At 37.8% G+C, this 17,367-nt stretch overlaps 1 long non-coding RNA gene across 1 annotated transcript in view; it reads left to right on the top strand.

Moving 5' to 3' along the window:
- Window positions 1–228: 228 nt before the first annotated feature.
- Window positions 229–17,367, top strand: part of LOC106036917 (uncharacterized) — a 30,617-nt gene continuing 13,478 nt past the window's right edge. The window contains exons 1-2 of the long non-coding RNA XR_007162331.2: window positions 229–743; window positions 11,044–11,162. This is a non-coding gene — a long non-coding RNA (uncharacterized lncRNA). The remainder of the gene's footprint in view (window positions 744–11,043; window positions 11,163–17,367) is intronic.

The raw sequence follows: 17,367 nt of genomic DNA, 5'->3' as shown, positions 1-17,367 counted from the left end.
CAGGTGTTTGGAGCTGTAAAGCTTGCCATTATAGAGCTAATGTGAATTAGCATGTTAATTGTAGTTCCTTTTAAATATAGTTTTGTAGTTTATCTTCTTCTTCTGGCAAGTTGAGATACAGATATTTACATACACTTGAATTGGAGTATTTATTGCTATATTAAAAAAATGAGTTTTTGTTTGTTTATTTTTGTTTTGTTTTAAAGCATCAAGTAAGTTTGCTATGTATGGTATAAAAATGTAAATTTTTTTCCTGATCCCTGTATTATATGCTTAGGTATTTACCTAGTATAAAGAGAGGAAAGAAAATATCCTTCCCTTTCTTTATATGCTAGGAGCTTCTACATTTTCTTTCCTGCTTCTCAGATTTTGTGAACACTGACATCTCTGGCAAAGTCCTGGACTGTCAGTGACTGGGGACATGTGATGCTCAGTGGATCTGTCTCCATGGCTGTGGTATCAATTCTTCAGGGCTCCTAATAGCCAGTCAGGGTAAATCAAGAAACCCGTGATTATTGTCTGTTCCTTTGAAATGCCTCTGCTGCTGCTGCTGCTGCTGCAGGAAGAAAGACGGAGAGGCATGCAGTCCTCGCACGCTGGCATTGCTGTTGCCTGTTTTAACGAGCCATGGCAACCAAGAAGAGAGGATCCTGGGGCATCTCAGCTCTCAGGGTGCCATCTGCTGCGGCTCAGCTGAAAAAGCCCCCATCTCCCCGTGTTTGGTGGGAAGGCGGTAGGAGGAGGTACTTGCTCTTGAGGAATATGCTGTCCCAGAGGGAAAGGGGGGGGAATAAAGATCCTCACTGGGGTGGGGGCATAGTGAAGAGAGAAGATTGTTTAGCAAAGGGATTCCTTTCCTTTTAAAGAAAGAGTATTGCTGTTTGTCTCAGTGTGATGGTGGACTGTGTCCATCACTTTTTACTTAAGGTTTTATGTGCTGTTGTCAGTCATTTTGCATCCTCTGTAAACTGCATGCTGTCACTTTTTGCTCCAAGTCAAAGGCACAAAGCGATGTAGGGCAGTCTGGTAAAAAGGATTAAGTGTAGGTATTGTAATATCTCCTCTGTTACCCTTGAGAGGTCTTTTCTGCTGAAATTAAAATTAATTGAAGTGGCTGCCTGGATACCTTACAAGTATGGTGCTTTGGGCTGGAAGAAACAGCCTGCAGCACTCCGGTTAAAGGTGGCATATGGGGAAGTTTTGACAGTAGGGTCAGTTCAGAGCCAAGACCTGGGAGCCAAGATATTTCAGGAAAGAGATTTGTGGAGGCTCCAGGCTAGCTCTAAATTCAGTAAGATCCTTGGCTTCAGCATTGTCTACTGTCATGCTTAACTTCTCATTTGGAAAGCAAAAAATAGCCCAACACCCTTAAAAGGCTACTGATCTTTAAGAAACTAAGCAAGTAAGCATGTAAAACAGATTGTTTCGCATTTTACCAGGTGTTGTACACAGAATTGGAATTGCTTCTTGAAGTAGCTGTAAGGCAGAAGAAAGTGGGGTCAGAAATAGGAGATGGGGACAGCATGCACCTAGGCATGTGCGCAATGGAGTGCCATTTTATTCAGCACAATAGCGATTGCACTTTCAATGCTTCTTTAAAGCTTTTGAGCCTTTGTAAATAAAGAAAAATGAACCGTTGTTGTAGAATTCCTATAAGCATGCAAAAAGAGTAGAAAAATGAATATCAGCTATAATTGTCAATCAAATCTGGGTGAAGGCAAAGAGGAGTGGGCATTGGGTCAGTGCAGTATATGGGAAGTTGTGATTTTTGTTAAAGGGTCAATGATGTTCAGGTATATAAAAGGGATAAGATTTGTGTTTGGTATTTGGGGTCTTGTGTATCTACAAAATTCTTTTTTTCCCTTAGGATTCTTAGTGTGTTAGGCTGTTTCACTGCTGTTACTTTGTACATCTGCTGCTTTAATTTCTACGGTAGTTTAGACTGTTAGCAAAAACACTGTTAATGCTTTTATAATTACAGTGTATTTGTTATAGACTTTATATATGCTTCTCTATGTAAAACAAATCTAGATTTCATAACATAAATAGGGATCTCCGTTCTGAAAGCTGACTGATTTAGAAATGGTCCAGGGTTTTAGTGTTACATATACCGTTTCATTTTATCTCACTGTGAATTGGCAAGTTATGTCAGGCAGTTGAGAAAGGAATGTGGTTTTATTTCTCCTGTGCTACTGAAATTTTTTTGAGGCAAAATACTTTAATTAAGAAGATAGCTGAAATCTTAGCTCCAATTGTCTTGCTTTATCAGATTTTTTATTAGGTTAGGTTGCTGTCTTAACTATTAGTGTATTTTTATTTTTATAATAGATATCTATTTTAGGAAGCTATTTTTCTCCCATTAAAAATATATTTTTAAAAATTTCCTTCTGGTGGTTATATTTAGTTTACTGATCTTCAGAAGAAAAAACATGGCAATACTAATTCCCTGACTACCTGTTTCTTGTTTGAAATTTAAACTAGCTTAAATTAGCATAGGTTTAAAGCAAAAGTCCATCACCAGACACTTTGATTAGAGATTAAGCATTAGGTTATTTTGATAACAGAACTGGACATGAATGATGTAAGAATTTACCAGCTTGTTAAAAAAAATCATATAAAGTAGAAGGGTTTTTTTTGGGTTTCTGCCTCTAAGAGTAATCTTTTTTTTTTTTTTTTTTTTGACTTGTTCTTTTGTCAGGGGACAGGTGGCTGGGGCATTTAGCGCAATAGATCATCCTGCTTGTAATGGCTGTGTCAGGCCTCTTTTCTCTGTGTCTAGAGTGATCCTTTCCTCAAGCCACCTATCATCTTTCTTCTTCTCTTTTTCTGTCTGAGAAACGAAAGGTGTTGGGGGTGTGTGTGTATGTGTGGGGGGAAATGAACAAAAGGGAAGTAAAAAGTGAGGGAGCCCGTGGAATAGCAGTGGAAATGGCAGAGTGGGTTTCTGACAAGGTTTGTCCCATACAAGTATGAAGATGAGGGACAATAATCTGTGAGAGGGATTTGACTGCCAAAAAAGGATGTTATCCAGATTTCAGGGAGTCTGGTTTTCCAAGTGTCTGTTCATCATGGTGTTCCCTTCCATTCACAATGCTTCTTATCCCTGCGAGAGAGCTGGGCTCTGTGCTTAGCTGTCTCTCTATCCGGACTTTGATCTGGCAGCAAATACACAGTAATGACCATATGCAGACCATCACTATTATTTTTAGTGTACATCTTTCCTTTAACAAGGAGTGCTACTGGGTTTGTGGATGAAAGCCCAGCTACCCATGTTGTGTCTTTTCCCCAGCTCTTTGTGTTTAGAGAGAGAACTGGTTCTGAAGGAGGCAGCTCAACATCAGAAAAAATGACACCAGTGATGGTATTGCTTCAGCTGCATTGGAAAAGATCATTCTACTTCGTTTCGAAAGCTACAAGAACAAAGCTCTCTTTCTCTGTAATAAGGCCTGTGTCTCGTGCATTCCTCTGCACATCATCACAGAAGGTCAGGCAAGACAACGCAGTGGTTACTTCTCTGGGTCTTTGATAGTTCTGTCACCTTGGTTTCTAGAAATTGATGAGTCTGGCAGCTCATTCATTTCTGGACACTTTAAAAGACACTGAACATTTGTTTCAGTGCCCTGTATTTCAAAATCCTGTGTGACTTTTGAAGGTGACTACAAGGAAGATTAGCAGTGATGCTTTATGCAGCCGAGTTTTTCAGCTGTTGCTTGCTTTAATAGCAAGAAGACACTGTGTACACAAATTTTTTCCTTTTGCAGGTGAGAAGACAGTGTAGCATTGCCAGCCTCTAGTTTCCTCTTGAACATTTGGAGCTACTTTTATTAGGAGCTGATAAAAGCCAGTAAGCCTGAGGTATTCTCCCTGCTAGTAGTCTTGTAATTAAAAAAGAATTAGAAAATAATAAAAAAAAAGAGGTTAACATCTCAAAGCTTGCAGGACCCTGCTTTTTATCCTGGGATGCCAGTGTGGGAGCGTTGCTTTGGTTTCAAATTCCCATGGAAGGCTCCATCGGGAATGCTTTGCAACTTCTTTAAGTAGCATAACAGCTTTAATTTTTGTCTAGCAACAGATTGAGAAACTTCAGTGCCACAGGAATTTTGTTTCTTACATAATTTTTCTTTTCCTTTTTTTTTCCTCTTAAATTTATTGAATAAGTTTAGCCCAATATTAGACCTAAACTACTACTGATCTTGTTATCTCCCTTCTGTGCCAGTAACTTTTGCAATTGCTGTCAATAAGATTTCTTTTGAAAGCTTTAACTCCTGCTTGGCTGCACAGAAAACATTTTTGATTAATGGCTACAGCATAGTTGACTCAAATTAGAGGTTACTATTCCTAGATGCATGTGCAAAAAAGAGGTGCTATAGATGTTGCTACCAGGGGTCCATTAATAAAAGGCTAGACAGCCTTCGGCTGGGAGTTGGAGCAGTATGGATAACGCTGCTTTGAGGCAAGGGAAGGACCGGCTGTGTTCCTGGGACCCCTTCTCGCAATTGCCTCAACTGCACGCTCTGAAGACCGCTTATGAGTTTGAAGAGAGTTGAACTGTGGTGTGGCCAGGAAGGGCTTGTCGCTCAGCATTAATGTTGTTTTGTTCAACAATTGCATCCAGCCCAGGTGTGGGCCCAGTTCCCAGCAGATTTTGAATCTCTCTGACAAAAGAGGGGTGTGTGTGTGAGAGAGAGAGACATGCACATTGTGGCTGTTTGCACATTAGGAAAATGATTTCACAACTGTTTTGCCTCTGTGCTTTCTGATAGATGGCACCATATTGCCAACTCTGTGAACTGCTTGTCGTGGAGAGGGAGGAGAGCAGACTATGACAAACAACTAGTGGAAAGTAATTTTTCTTCATGTCAGTAAAATTGAATAATAGAGCAGCATACAGAAGCATAGCAGAAGCTCCTTTTGTAAGCGGTCAGTTTCTAATGCGTATTTGTCATTTTAATTGAGTAAGGCATTTTTCAGCATTAAACAAAAACAGAATTCTGACTAAGTCCAGGAGAGGCATAAAGAGAGACAAACTGATTAATCTTAATCTTGTGCAGTGTGAAAGATTTTATATATAGTCACTATGATCTCTGCTCTGACTTTTTAATCCAGGGTCCTGGGAGCTGAATAGCAACCCTGACTTTGCCAGAATGCTTCTGCAAATCCAGATTGAGACATCTTTTGAAAAGGTTCCCTTTGAGCCCCCTCCTGCCAGACCTCTGTAAACCTCTGACCCTTGTAATATCTCCATTGTCTGTCTTTATAATTGTAAACTCAAAAGTAAGGAGTGAGATTATGGACCTCCCCCGTGATGGAGGAGGACATGTGTCCTGTATCCTTGAGTTTTGTAGACAAGGTTAGGTCAATGTGGCTTTATATTAATTATCATTGTATTTATTTATTATTTAATAATGAGTAATTGAAGTGCATTATGGAAGCTACTTAATCTCCAATTAAGTCATCTCCCTTGATGACTATGGATGACAGAGCCTATAGTTTCTGAAGTGTATAACTTAGCCAGGATTCTTTTGCGGATATTGAACTAGGACCTACATGGGCCTTGTAAATGCTGTGTCATTTCCACTGGCACATGCCAGGGATCAGTTTCTCATGCAGTCATCATCACCTGTTACATTAGTTTTTAAGAAACTTTTCCAAATAGGGTGGAAGGAGGAAGGGAAATATGTAATGTGTTTCTTGGTCTATCTTGGTTTATATAGGGGAAGCAGTATCATGGATTTCATTTTACATCCATATGCTAAAATCTGTGCCTATGTAGTTTGGTTTGATAGAGACAGTTACGGTACTTTAGCTTAGCTCTCCAGCTGAGTGCAGGGATACTACTTCTCATACAATACAGGAAAACAATTTTGTTCTTTTCCTAGGACAGAAAAGGGAGATATAAACATTAGAAAGCCTGTGAAACAGATGGTGATTTAACTGGTAAAGTTATTATAGATAGGATGGCAGTCATTCAGACAGAAGATGTGCAAATCGTAATAGCTTCTCAGGTGCATATGCATGATATGAGCTGTGTTACACAGCAGGTCAAGCAATCAGTTTTACATTCATTTCCTGAGTCTCCGTCATTTTTGTTAGATCACTCTCCTGTGAGCAGCTTATTCCATCAGGGCATAGAAATTTATTCTCAGATGAAGAACGTTTGTTTGGCGAAGGAGGCAGGAAATTCAGAACCATTTTTACCTGTTTCTAGATGACCAAGATAAAATTACTTTTAGTCTAGTTGGGAAATTGTGGTGACTTATTTGAAATGCAAATGGAGTTTTAAACTTTGTGAAGGTAACAAAAGTATTGCCTTTTTAATGAAAAGAATATCTCTCTTAATTTCACACTGTTCTCTCATGTTTTTAAAGTGGTTTTCATTAGAAATATCCCAATTCACTTTTTAAGAGTTTACATATAGATACGGACCTGTCTGTTTTGTGATTCTTTGTAGAATCCATTCATTAGCACAAAGTCATGTAGATGAGTCTTAGAGTTCTTTGAATAAAGAAAGAAAAGAACATTTCCAAATATTGAACCAAGTATAAATTGATATACCAACATCTCCTTGAGAGTGCAGAAAGCCTAAGACAGGAACTTTGATCTTCTGAACTATTCTTATTATCTCTTTGGAGTGTCAACACTCAAACTGTGTGATAAAAATGTCAGTGGCAATGTTATCCATTTTTGTGTTGATCACTTTCACAGAGGTATTCAGGGACTGAGCCTGTTTCTCAATCCTAGGTCATTTTTTGAAGCACTAAATCCTTCATCCCTCTTTTCTGTGCAGCTGCCAAATTTTCCTCCTGTTTCAATGACATTGATCATGCACTCTTAAAACAAAATTTACTTATTTAATACAAAATGTAAAGCAGGTGTGATTATGCATTTTAATATAAATTTCTGCCTCATTAAAAACCAAAATTAGCGCTCTCTGTGATGGAGAAAAAGTAAATTGAATTTAATGTCAGTGAATATTTTACTGACTGTATTACCAACTCACATATGGTTCAATAAAATTTCTCAGGAGCTGCAGAAGTATTTCCAATCTGTCCAGTAAAGCACTACAATAATAGGAGACTTTGATAAAAAATATAGATCTAGCTACAGGCTTCAGAGCAGGAACTATTTAGCCAAGTTTAGAGTCAGAATTAACAGATGGGAGCCGTGTAGTTCTGGTCCGTTTTTAAGGAGATGATGATCTAGAAAAGCTGAGCAAGGCTCAGGTGTGGGTTTGCATCTGCATGTCTGTCATTGAATATATGTCTTCTTAAATTGCAGTCTGTGATAGTGTTTTATTAGTGCTTCTAGGTTTGACATACTGCACGTGTAGGAGTAACAACCAAAAGCACCTGCCTTGCCTGTGAAATGATCTTTCCTATTCCAGCAGTTTGGAAGAGCAGAGCATTCAGGAGCTTCCCTAGCTCTGCTTGTGCCATGGTGCCACTCAGATTCCCAGCCAGATGTATCCACCTGCAGGGAGTGGAAAGATGGACTAGAGAAGGTCTAGCAGAGTTAGGAAGCTTCTCAGGACTTTTTAATCCTATGCAAAATGGGTAACTGCAGCGGTGACCATGGTGAATGAAAGTCACAAAGGAGATGTGTTTGGATTAGGCATATAAGTGGAAGTCAGAAAAGCCACAGTGAAAATCAACTTTTTTTTTTTTTTCCAAGATTGCATAATTTCCATCCTAGACTTTGGAAAGGAATTAGTATGTGTTATTGTAGGATCATGAAAAAAAGCATAGAATCATAGAATATCCTGAGTTGGAAAGGACCCATAAGGATCATCGAGTCCAACTCCTGGCACCACACAGGTCTACCCAAAAGTTCAGACTGTATGACTAAGTGCACAGTCCAAGTACTTCTTGAACTCCGACAGGCTTGGTGCCATTACTACGTCCCTGGGGAGCCTGGTCCAGTAGATGTGGGCATAGAGCAAATCTATCATATATTTTCTAAAACGGAAAATCTAAACAAAACCTCAGCAAGCCAATAGAACAAATTTTACATGAAATACTTATTTAAGGCTTGAATATAATGGAAAGTGGGATAAATACTGCAGGGTGGATTATGGCGGATTATGTCAGGCATTTTTGATATCTGTCTTTGCTGAAATTAATGAATTTCTAGACCAAGGAGGTGTGGTTGATGTAATCTGTCTGTACCAGGAATCTGGAAATTAATATCTGGATATTAATAGTCAAAACTAGAAAAGTGGGGTTAACTATCAGTAAGGTGTGTAATTAGCTAAGGAAGAGACAGCAGTGGTTAGTGTTGAATGACAAAGGACTGGGTTGTACAGGTGTCACTAGTGGAGTTGCTGAAGGATGAGTCTTGTGATCAGTCTTAATTTTTTCCCAGGTGACTTTGGCACCAAGAGTGAGAGCAAGCTGTTGAAATTTGCTGGTGACACAAAATGAATTAACAACATAAATATAAGAGTAATTAGAATTGCATATAGAAAGGTCTGGATAGTCCTGAAGGTGGGAATAATGCAATGAGGGGAAATTCCATAGTATAAAATGAAAGGCTCTGTGTTTATGGACCAATAAAAATAATTTCTTTTATATGAGCATGGAGGAAGAAGAAATTAGGTCAATTAGTTGATCATTAAATGATTAAGACACTATTATTTTACGTCAGATGGAAAGCAAATGATGGGATGAATTTGAAGTTGATTCTGTATGGAGAGAGGGAAGTATTTGTCTTTATTCAACACAATGCAGAGGTGTCTTTTGGAAGTGCTAATTGACGATTTTGTTTACTTGTCTGGAAAGAAAAGTTATAACTGTTTTAGCAAACTCTGAGTTGGAATGCTCATTTCATTCAAGGGGAAATGATGACTCATTTATTTTAAAAGACAAGACTAACATACAAACAAGTTGGTATAAAGTGGACATGACAAATTTGTAATAAAGCCAGAAGTTAGAAGCTTTCTAAAAACAGAGCAAGGAAGTTTTGATCAGGCTCATGAGTAGAAAAAAGTGAAATAGTTTGAAAATGGTGTTGCAAGAAAACATTATAGAAAAAATTATGCAAGATGTTATATAGTAGCAGAGAACTGGACCAGGTAAGCCTGAGAGGTGCTGCGCCACCAGGGTTCATCATCCTGTTTGAGAATGGTTGCATGGACGTGGTTACATGAGTTGAACTCTTGTCTTTCAGGAAAGCTGGTAGTTTCCGCTTCCCTATTCTACCAGGGTTATTTGAAAGGGAGGAGGAAAAGAAAGGGAAGACTACTTTCATCCTTTTTTTTGTTCAGGGCAGTTGTGGTAAATAATTTGAGAATTGTCTGGAAGAGGTGGTCTGTTAAATGGCCAATAAGTCATGTACATACAACAACTAACACCCATGTTGACCCTGGTTATACTGAGAGCTGAAAATGTAAATCTCTGCAGCTGCAGTTTTGGCCTCCTGAGCTGATGTAGCTAGAGTAGTGGGACTGATGTTAGAGGCCCACAGTTTGGCTTTGTTTGTTGCTATGCAGTTGTTAGGGGTGTAACTTCTGTTAGATGAAGCACAATTAGGCAGTTATGGAAAAAAAAAATCAACCAAAACCAAAAAACCCTGTTACTGGAAGAAATAGCAGAACTAAAATTACCCAAGAATATTTGTCTGGTGACTCACTACACCAATCATGAGCAGCAGTACAGGGTAGTCACCAGCCGGAGTAGATCAACCAACCTGGGAAATGCTTACTGCCTCATCAAACTCACCCACCTCAGACTGGCTGTCCTGGGGACATCTGACAATGCAAGGTCTCCAGGGGTGCCTGGGACTAAGTTTGCTTGTCCAAAGGCAGTGCTAATAATACCCTGTTCCTCTTTGACTTGTGACAAGGTTTCCTCCTCCCAGCAAGGACAAGGGAAACAGAGAGAACCATGTTTCTACAGTTTTGTACTGTCCTCTGCATTAGTGAGCATTCTTTCACGGAGGCAATAAACAACTAAAAATATGTATCCATTTTTTTTATAATAATTAATGCATATGTTGTTTGTCCTGACCCAAACCACAACAGTAATCAAGCTCAGAATTGCAACAGATCTTTTTCTTTTGCAGGTAAGAAACTGACAGGTATACACAGGGATGCCTTAACTACTGTGCTTTACATGGAAATGAGCCTAATAATGCAGTAATATGAGGAAAAAAAAAAAAAGGACAGGTAAAGTGTTTGGGAGACTTTAGCTCGTGTGTCTGTTGTAGGACCAGGGATTCTTCTGCAAATTAAACTGACTACCATTAGATTTGACACAGTGCTGAATGGTTTGCAACATGGACTTGCACACCCCTGAAAACGAGAGCAGAACATTTTTCCTGCAGAATCAATTTATGAGAACAGATCAGAGAGAATTGGAGGAGAAATGGTACAAAGGAGACTGAGAGAAGGGTGGTGCAGATAAGGAGAGAGAAGAAACTGGAACATCAAAAGATGGAAAGAAGAAAAGGATAAAGATAAGCAAGGCTAAGGGATGCACAAAGGGGAACTGTAAAAGGAGAAGAGGGCATGCGGAAAGACAGGTAGACAGAGGAGGGTGTTCATGAATGCGTGTAGGAGTTGCTGAGAAAAGACTCATGTGCACAGCAGAAGCAGAGAAAGATGCACGATGGATGCCTGTACTGGGGGAGGGGAGCAGCAGTGAATACACACAGGAAGGGGAGAGAGATAGATGGCAAGAGCATATAGGAGTAGTGGGGAGAAATAGTGGATGTACACAGCAGGGAGAGAGCAAGTGAGAGAGAGACACGACAGATGCACACAGCAGGAGAGAGAAATGCATAGAAGGGGAGAGAAGCACAGGGAAAGTATCAAGCAACCTTAATAAAATCAAACAATAAAATAATAAGAAATCATAAAATTAATGATTTGAACATTCATTGTTATTTAACACAGGAAATCAAGAGACTTTGAAGAAAATATATATTAGTTAAAATTTTTAAGCACTTCAAATGTTAATGTTTGTTTCGAAATAAGACTATTCTTGACATAATGAATTCTTCTTCGCATTTGCAGTGAAGCAGATGTCTGCTTTCTGTCTCTGACAGGGGACCCAATCCATTGCTTTTTGACGTCAATAGCACTGTGGCTTTTTCAAGGGCATGCATATATCTTGTCAATGTAGCTTAACAAGCCTGCATCACTTCTCTGCTCTGGTCTTGCACAGGTAAGGAAGGTGAGTGAGAAGCATTGTTACCTAAATGTGGTGAAATCTAACAACTGTCAGGTGTTGATACTCTTATGCATGTGTGGGCTCTGGTCTCTGTTAATCAGTGCCGCATGCAGTTTAGGGGAGGTTAATGTGATGTGCCTCCCTGTGTGGCTGGTAGAGGTACCTGGCACCAGACCCACGGCACCGGCAGGGTTAGACCACCTTGATGATAAGTATAAAGCAGCATAAATAACAAGGCCATCAACAGTGTGATTGGTTAACAGGCAGCTTGTGGAGGTTTGTGTTTTTTTTTTCTTCTCTTATTGGACTAGATGATGCTTATCTTTTCCCAGTTTCTGTGGAAAATATACGAGAAAAGTCCAACAATTTTTATGAGCCTAACATAAACCCCACTGGTATGCATATGGAGGGAACACTGGCATGCAAGCTATTTTTATTATTACAACTGTTCACAAAGTTGCTTTTCCATGACTGAGCTGGTAATTTAATCGACATCCTATAAGACAAAATAACAAGGGAAGGGTGACGCAAAGTGAGATATTTCTCACTTGTTAAGAGACAATGTTGGTATAGCAAAGGTGTGAGAAACTGAAGGTTAAAGAAGCTGTTTCTCAACAAAGCAAGGTTTCCTCAACAGGAAAAGTGCCTTCAGTATGGAAGAAATGTGATGTTGCTGAAAACTTGGCCTCTACATACTGTTTTTGTGGGTGGAATTAAAGGAACGTACATAAGACGGCAGCAGTGTGGGCTGTTATGAAAGACTCTTTCCTGCAAATGCCTTGTACCCCCTAAGATCATTTATTTCCATTGGTGTGAGAAAGGCTGTGCATAGCACTGATTGTAGGCTTTTGAAGGGAGAATTGCCAGTGTCCAAATTCATGGGACAAAGTAAGTACAGCCAATGTGTACGTGCAAGTCTGTGCCTTTGGCTGGGCAATAGGAATGTGAGGCTTTTGTAGCTGCAGTGAACAGTAGAAGCATAATGACTGGATTGCTCAAAGGTGGAAATGTGAAAAAAGGCATGTTCAAAAAGCAGCAAGTGCTGTTATTCACGTCACTGTTTTCCTCCCTTTTGAATTCTTACTTTTTTTCCCCTTAAAAGCTCATAGAGAAAAAGATTTATTTTCTTCAAGTTTCATTTAACTTATGCAATATGTTCTGTGGTTGCTGCTGTCCTCCTACAGTGTAGCAGGCTTCAGGAAGCACTATACTTTGTGGCCAAGCAGACTTAGCATAAAGGAAGGATGGTGGATAAAATATGTGAATTTCAAGAGAAAAGACTTCAGAGACTCATGTCAAAAATGGTAATGCTATAGGACACAGTGAGAAATTAGAAAGTCATAGAAGCCCCCAGTTCAGAATTAGAAGGATCTTACTGCCCATTCCCTTCCTGTCATAGGTGCATCATTTGATAAGTAATGTTGAAGAGTAAGGAGGGAGAGACTCTATCTCAGGACCTTGGCTTTTTGTATAAGTGGAACCAGAAATAAATATGGGGAAAAGTGGAAGAGTGATGTATTCAATTAGATTTTAATGCATCTGAAAGGGTAATTCAGAGACAAGCTGGCCCTTCTACTTCTGTGTGCATTGGTACCTGCTCTGAATGTGCATTAGTGCTCTTAGTGTAAGTGGTGTATGCATTCATTGCCTGTAAACGTGTCCCTTTAGTTTCCTTCTAGCTCAGCATTGTGAGTTTCTTCTCCTTTTTCTGAACAGATGGATTTTGCTTAGGGGCTCATGGAGCAGGATGAGGTTTGGGCCTAATTCTTTTCATGGCTGTCTCTGTCCTCAGAAGTTCTGTTCTCTGGTAGCATCAGCTGAGTCTCTTGTTTTTCTGTGCCCTCGTACCGTTTTAAATATAGCATAACATTGCTTAACAAATGGTCATTCTAATTAACCAGAATGAAACAGAAACAGAAAAAACACTGATGAATAAGCTCTCTTGTGCTTGTCATGTGCAGCCATGTTTTCAGAGTGCTGCTGTGGTTCAAATAGAAGAAATGAATGATGAAATGATTGCTTTTGGAATGCCAAAAAGAGCTAAAATATTTGTATTGTCTCTTTCCATGTTGCCCTAATAAGTTTTGTCTCTCTTCTTAGATGCTTTAAATTTCTATATGACGTTCAAAACGTAATATCTGATTAGTCCAGATGTTTGAATAAGACTTCGAAAAAATCTCTCCTGGCATTCAGATAATTCCATTTTTGTAACCACAGTGGGCCTGGGAAAGCATGGATTATCTTGGGCAATTCAACTGTGACAAGATGAACTGAATCTTATTACCAGGAGGTGAAAAAAAAATGGAAAAGAAAAGAAAAAAAAAAACCACACTAAAATGCAAGGGATTCATCAAATGGTGAAAAACCAGTTGATACAGCTTCAGTGAATCTGTTATAAAAGGAGAAACTTAGCTGAGAGTTTCAGATGGGCGAGAGATGATAATTCTGTGAAGCAAGTGTTGCTGGTAAATGGAACTTGTGGCTGTATATGAGTGCTGTGGTGCCAGGAGCACCATTTGGTTTAGGGTACCAAGATTTTTCTAATTCTCTGATGCAATCTTTGCTTATTATTATTATTATTATTTTTTTTTAAGATGTGCCTCTATATTAACAGCACAACCACGTATATTGTGAAATGTGTTCTACTGCATACATAAGTAACACCTCATTAAAAAATAATCTTGTAAACAAAGTGGTTGTTGTGCAGATTTAATTCTAGAAGGAAAAGATTCAGATATACCTATAAAATACTGAAAATTTTCCATTTTTCATCAGCCACTCTACTGAAATTAATTTTAGAGAATATTAGATTAGATGTTGTTTGTTTAACTACTTGAACTGTATGGGTTACATGACAGATATAGAAAAGTGTTTTGAATATAAAATAGTTCAAAATTAAGTCATTTTAAATTGAGAATGAATACTGTGAGAAAAACTTAGTCCCCTTCAGCTCTGATTAGTGACTGTGTGATATCCCTTTAAAGGGATAGACTTGAATTTTAATATGGTTGATGGGGCCTATGTTACACCTTCTCTATAAAAATTAAAACCACAGGTACAGCATAAATCACATCTGATTCTGTTAATTCAAAACATGTTCTGATTTTTCTTTTTCTCTTTTTTTTTTTTACTTCAACATTAGCAATGATGTGTTTTAAGTTATACTTCACATTCAGAATAAAATTAGAGGACCTTATATGGATGTTGATTGCAGTTTTGTTGATTATTTATGTGTTTATTTATATATTTGTTTAGGACCATGTAGTCTGCAAACACTATAACCTCTTTTTCCTGTCAACAAGCAGAAGAAAAAAAAACATTGGATTCTCACGTGATGAAACAGCAGAAGGAAGAAACAGAGAGGAAAAGAGCAGAAATAAAATGTCAGATAGAGGAAGAGAGCAGTGTAATGCAGCTGAATTTATGTGCATTTATGCAGTACAAACTGGGACTTATGCAGCAGCGTGACAAAAATGACAATTATGACCATATCACTGCTACTTACCTAAAAGGAAAGGCCTACTCAGCTTGATGTTTCTTGATATATTGCAATATATTGCATGTATAGTATTTTGATTTCGGTTATGTTCTCCAGGTTGAATTTAGGCAATGTCATAATTGCAAACGTATTAGAAAGGAAAAAAGAAAAAAAAAGTTTCTATATGCTTTCAGACCTATCAGGCTATCCACATCTGATTTGACGGTAGAAATCAGTTAGAACATGCCACATATTTTTAAGAGTTTTTTTTTAATACTCCATTCTTAGTAGGGTTTCTTTGTGTATATACATACAGGTAATGATACAATAAGCACAAAATTAATTACCTTATTTTAAAATGTAGTTTTGGATTTGGTCCTTTATTTGACAATATTAATTATAGAGTCTGTGAATATTTCTCTGTTCTGTTTTTAATATAGTCTCTACCTAGTAGTTAAATTAAATCATAGTTATATTAGATTAATAAGAGTATCTTCTTTCCTTGTGAAATCTTTGCATGTAGGGACTTGGCATAAGAGACCATGATGACAGAATTCAGACCATTATCTTTTGTTGCTTTTCTTGTGATAAGTCTTTAACCAAATCTAGAGAAAATCAGAATAGTGCGGAGGGAGAAGAGTAGAAGAGACTATTTTTTTATTTTTTATTTATTTATTTATTTTTAACTTATTTTCTCTGAACAGGAAAAAAAAGTACTTTCTGTGGGAATTCTATTCATATGTTAGAAGTTGCACAGGGGTTAGCACAGCTGAGAAGATGTAATGCAGTGTTTGTTTTTATTATTAAGTTTTAAACAAACAAACACAATAGAAACTGATCTTGTGCATACAGTGGCCAGTTAAAGCACATTAAAACAAATGAACAAAACCTCTCATAGTATAATTCAATTAATCAGCAAAGTAATCATTACCATCTAAATTGCCTCAATCCCCCTTGAGCCTTTGCAGTTTAAGTAACATATTTCATAATCCATCAAGCCACTGCTCTGTCTTTGGTGTCCTGTTTTGTCCATGTTCTATGTTATTCATAGGAAAATACAGGAAAAAAATTATTGGATGGGAATTGATAATCTGTCTGTTGAGAAAGAAAATCTTCCTATTCAGTTAATTAATACCTCCTTGGCACTTCTATTGAAGTATACTCTTGATAATCTGTAGGAAAACATTAAAAAGCTCACTGAAGTTCCTGGCTTCTCTGATGCCATGTGGCATTCAACTCTAAACAGAATTTGTATAATAAAGGCATTTTTTTTTTTCCAAGAGGCTAAAAATGCATTACTTCATTAAAAATCTTTTTTTTTTCTTTCTTTTTTTTTTTTTTTTTTTTTTTCTGTGTGTTGAGAAGAATTAGCCATTTCACTGTTTATAAATTTTTATATGAGTAAATCCTAACTCAGGAGGCTCCTGGACAGCAGTGTGGTCTCAAGTAGAGAAAGGGAAGGGTGACATTCTGTATTCTGTACTGTTTGCTTTTAGCCATCACTCAGGGCAGGGCAGTTTTCTAGTTACAGGGTGAAAAGTCATAGATATATAAGACACAAGGGATGAGAATACAGAAGGCCTATTAGCAAGCCTTTCCAAATCAGACATAGGGATCACATTTGAAATGCTTACTCCAATATTGTATCAGCCTATTTCACACAAAAATGTTGGAGTACAGAAAAAATCAGAGCTCAAAAGCTCTCATATTTAAAAGGGTAAATCACGAAGGCTGAAATTTCTTGTTTTCAAAAAGGTGATTTTGATAGAGAGCTTGTGGTTAGCCATTCTTTCAGAGATCTGTTGTGGTATAGAACTGAAAATACGGTAACAAATAAATATGATACATTGGAGAATAGTTAACACAGCTTTTTAAGAGAGAAACAAAATTCTAATTTATTTGGACTTTCAGACTTCTTTTAAAAAACAATTTATTTATCAAATTCTCTTGAGGGATAAAAACAACACAACAACTACAAAGTATACCTAGATGATTTTCTAGATGAAGGCAGGCTAGTCAGATTAGAATTTTTAAGTGTAGAAGAAGTATGTACCTGGGAAGTATTGTGGTTGAGATGAATACAAAGATGGTTGCCTCAGGGGTTATAAGTAGGGACTACTTGTTCATCATCCTCTGTAAGAACCAGGGGAATCCAATGTTATCTTTAGCTAGTAGGCTTAGAGAAGAGACAAAATAAATAAAGAAGACATTGTTTTTGGTTTGGCTTTTCCAAACTACAGAATTTAAACTGTGAAACTCAACTCTACTGTTTAGGGAAGGTCAAAAATACAATATGGTTTAAAAAGAGCTCTGAAAATCAACAGAGAACTGGCTAATGAGCAGCTATTGAAGACAATGGTGTGGATGAAACCTGTGAGTTGGGAGGTATTATCCTCATTCACTTAATGACAGGTATTGTGCACTTTCCCTAGATGTTAGCAACTACGGAGATGGGCTGCGTAGTAGATAGACTAATGTTCTGATCTGTGGTTGTATTTTCTAGATTCCCAATTCACATATGGTTGTATGTACAAAAATCCTCACTTCAATCTTTGCTGTAGTGTATCACCATAAGATACTCTATGTAAAACATAGGCTGCTTTGTAGCTGTTTTCTATAGCTGTTTTCTACTCAATAAAGATGCACTGCAACATCATGACCAAAGGTGATGATGTTCTGCTGTTAAATTGTGTGGGTATGATAAATTAACAATTCTTCTTG

Source organism: Anser cygnoides, chromosome 1, assembly GCF_040182565.1.
Source record: "Anser cygnoides isolate HZ-2024a breed goose chromosome 1, Taihu_goose_T2T_genome, whole genome shotgun sequence".
NCBI classification, from domain to species: Eukaryota; Metazoa; Chordata; class Aves; order Anseriformes; family Anatidae; genus Anser; species Anser cygnoides.
The sequence above is the reverse complement of the archived record's forward strand: the minus strand, read 5'-3'. Positions and strand labels throughout refer to the sequence as shown.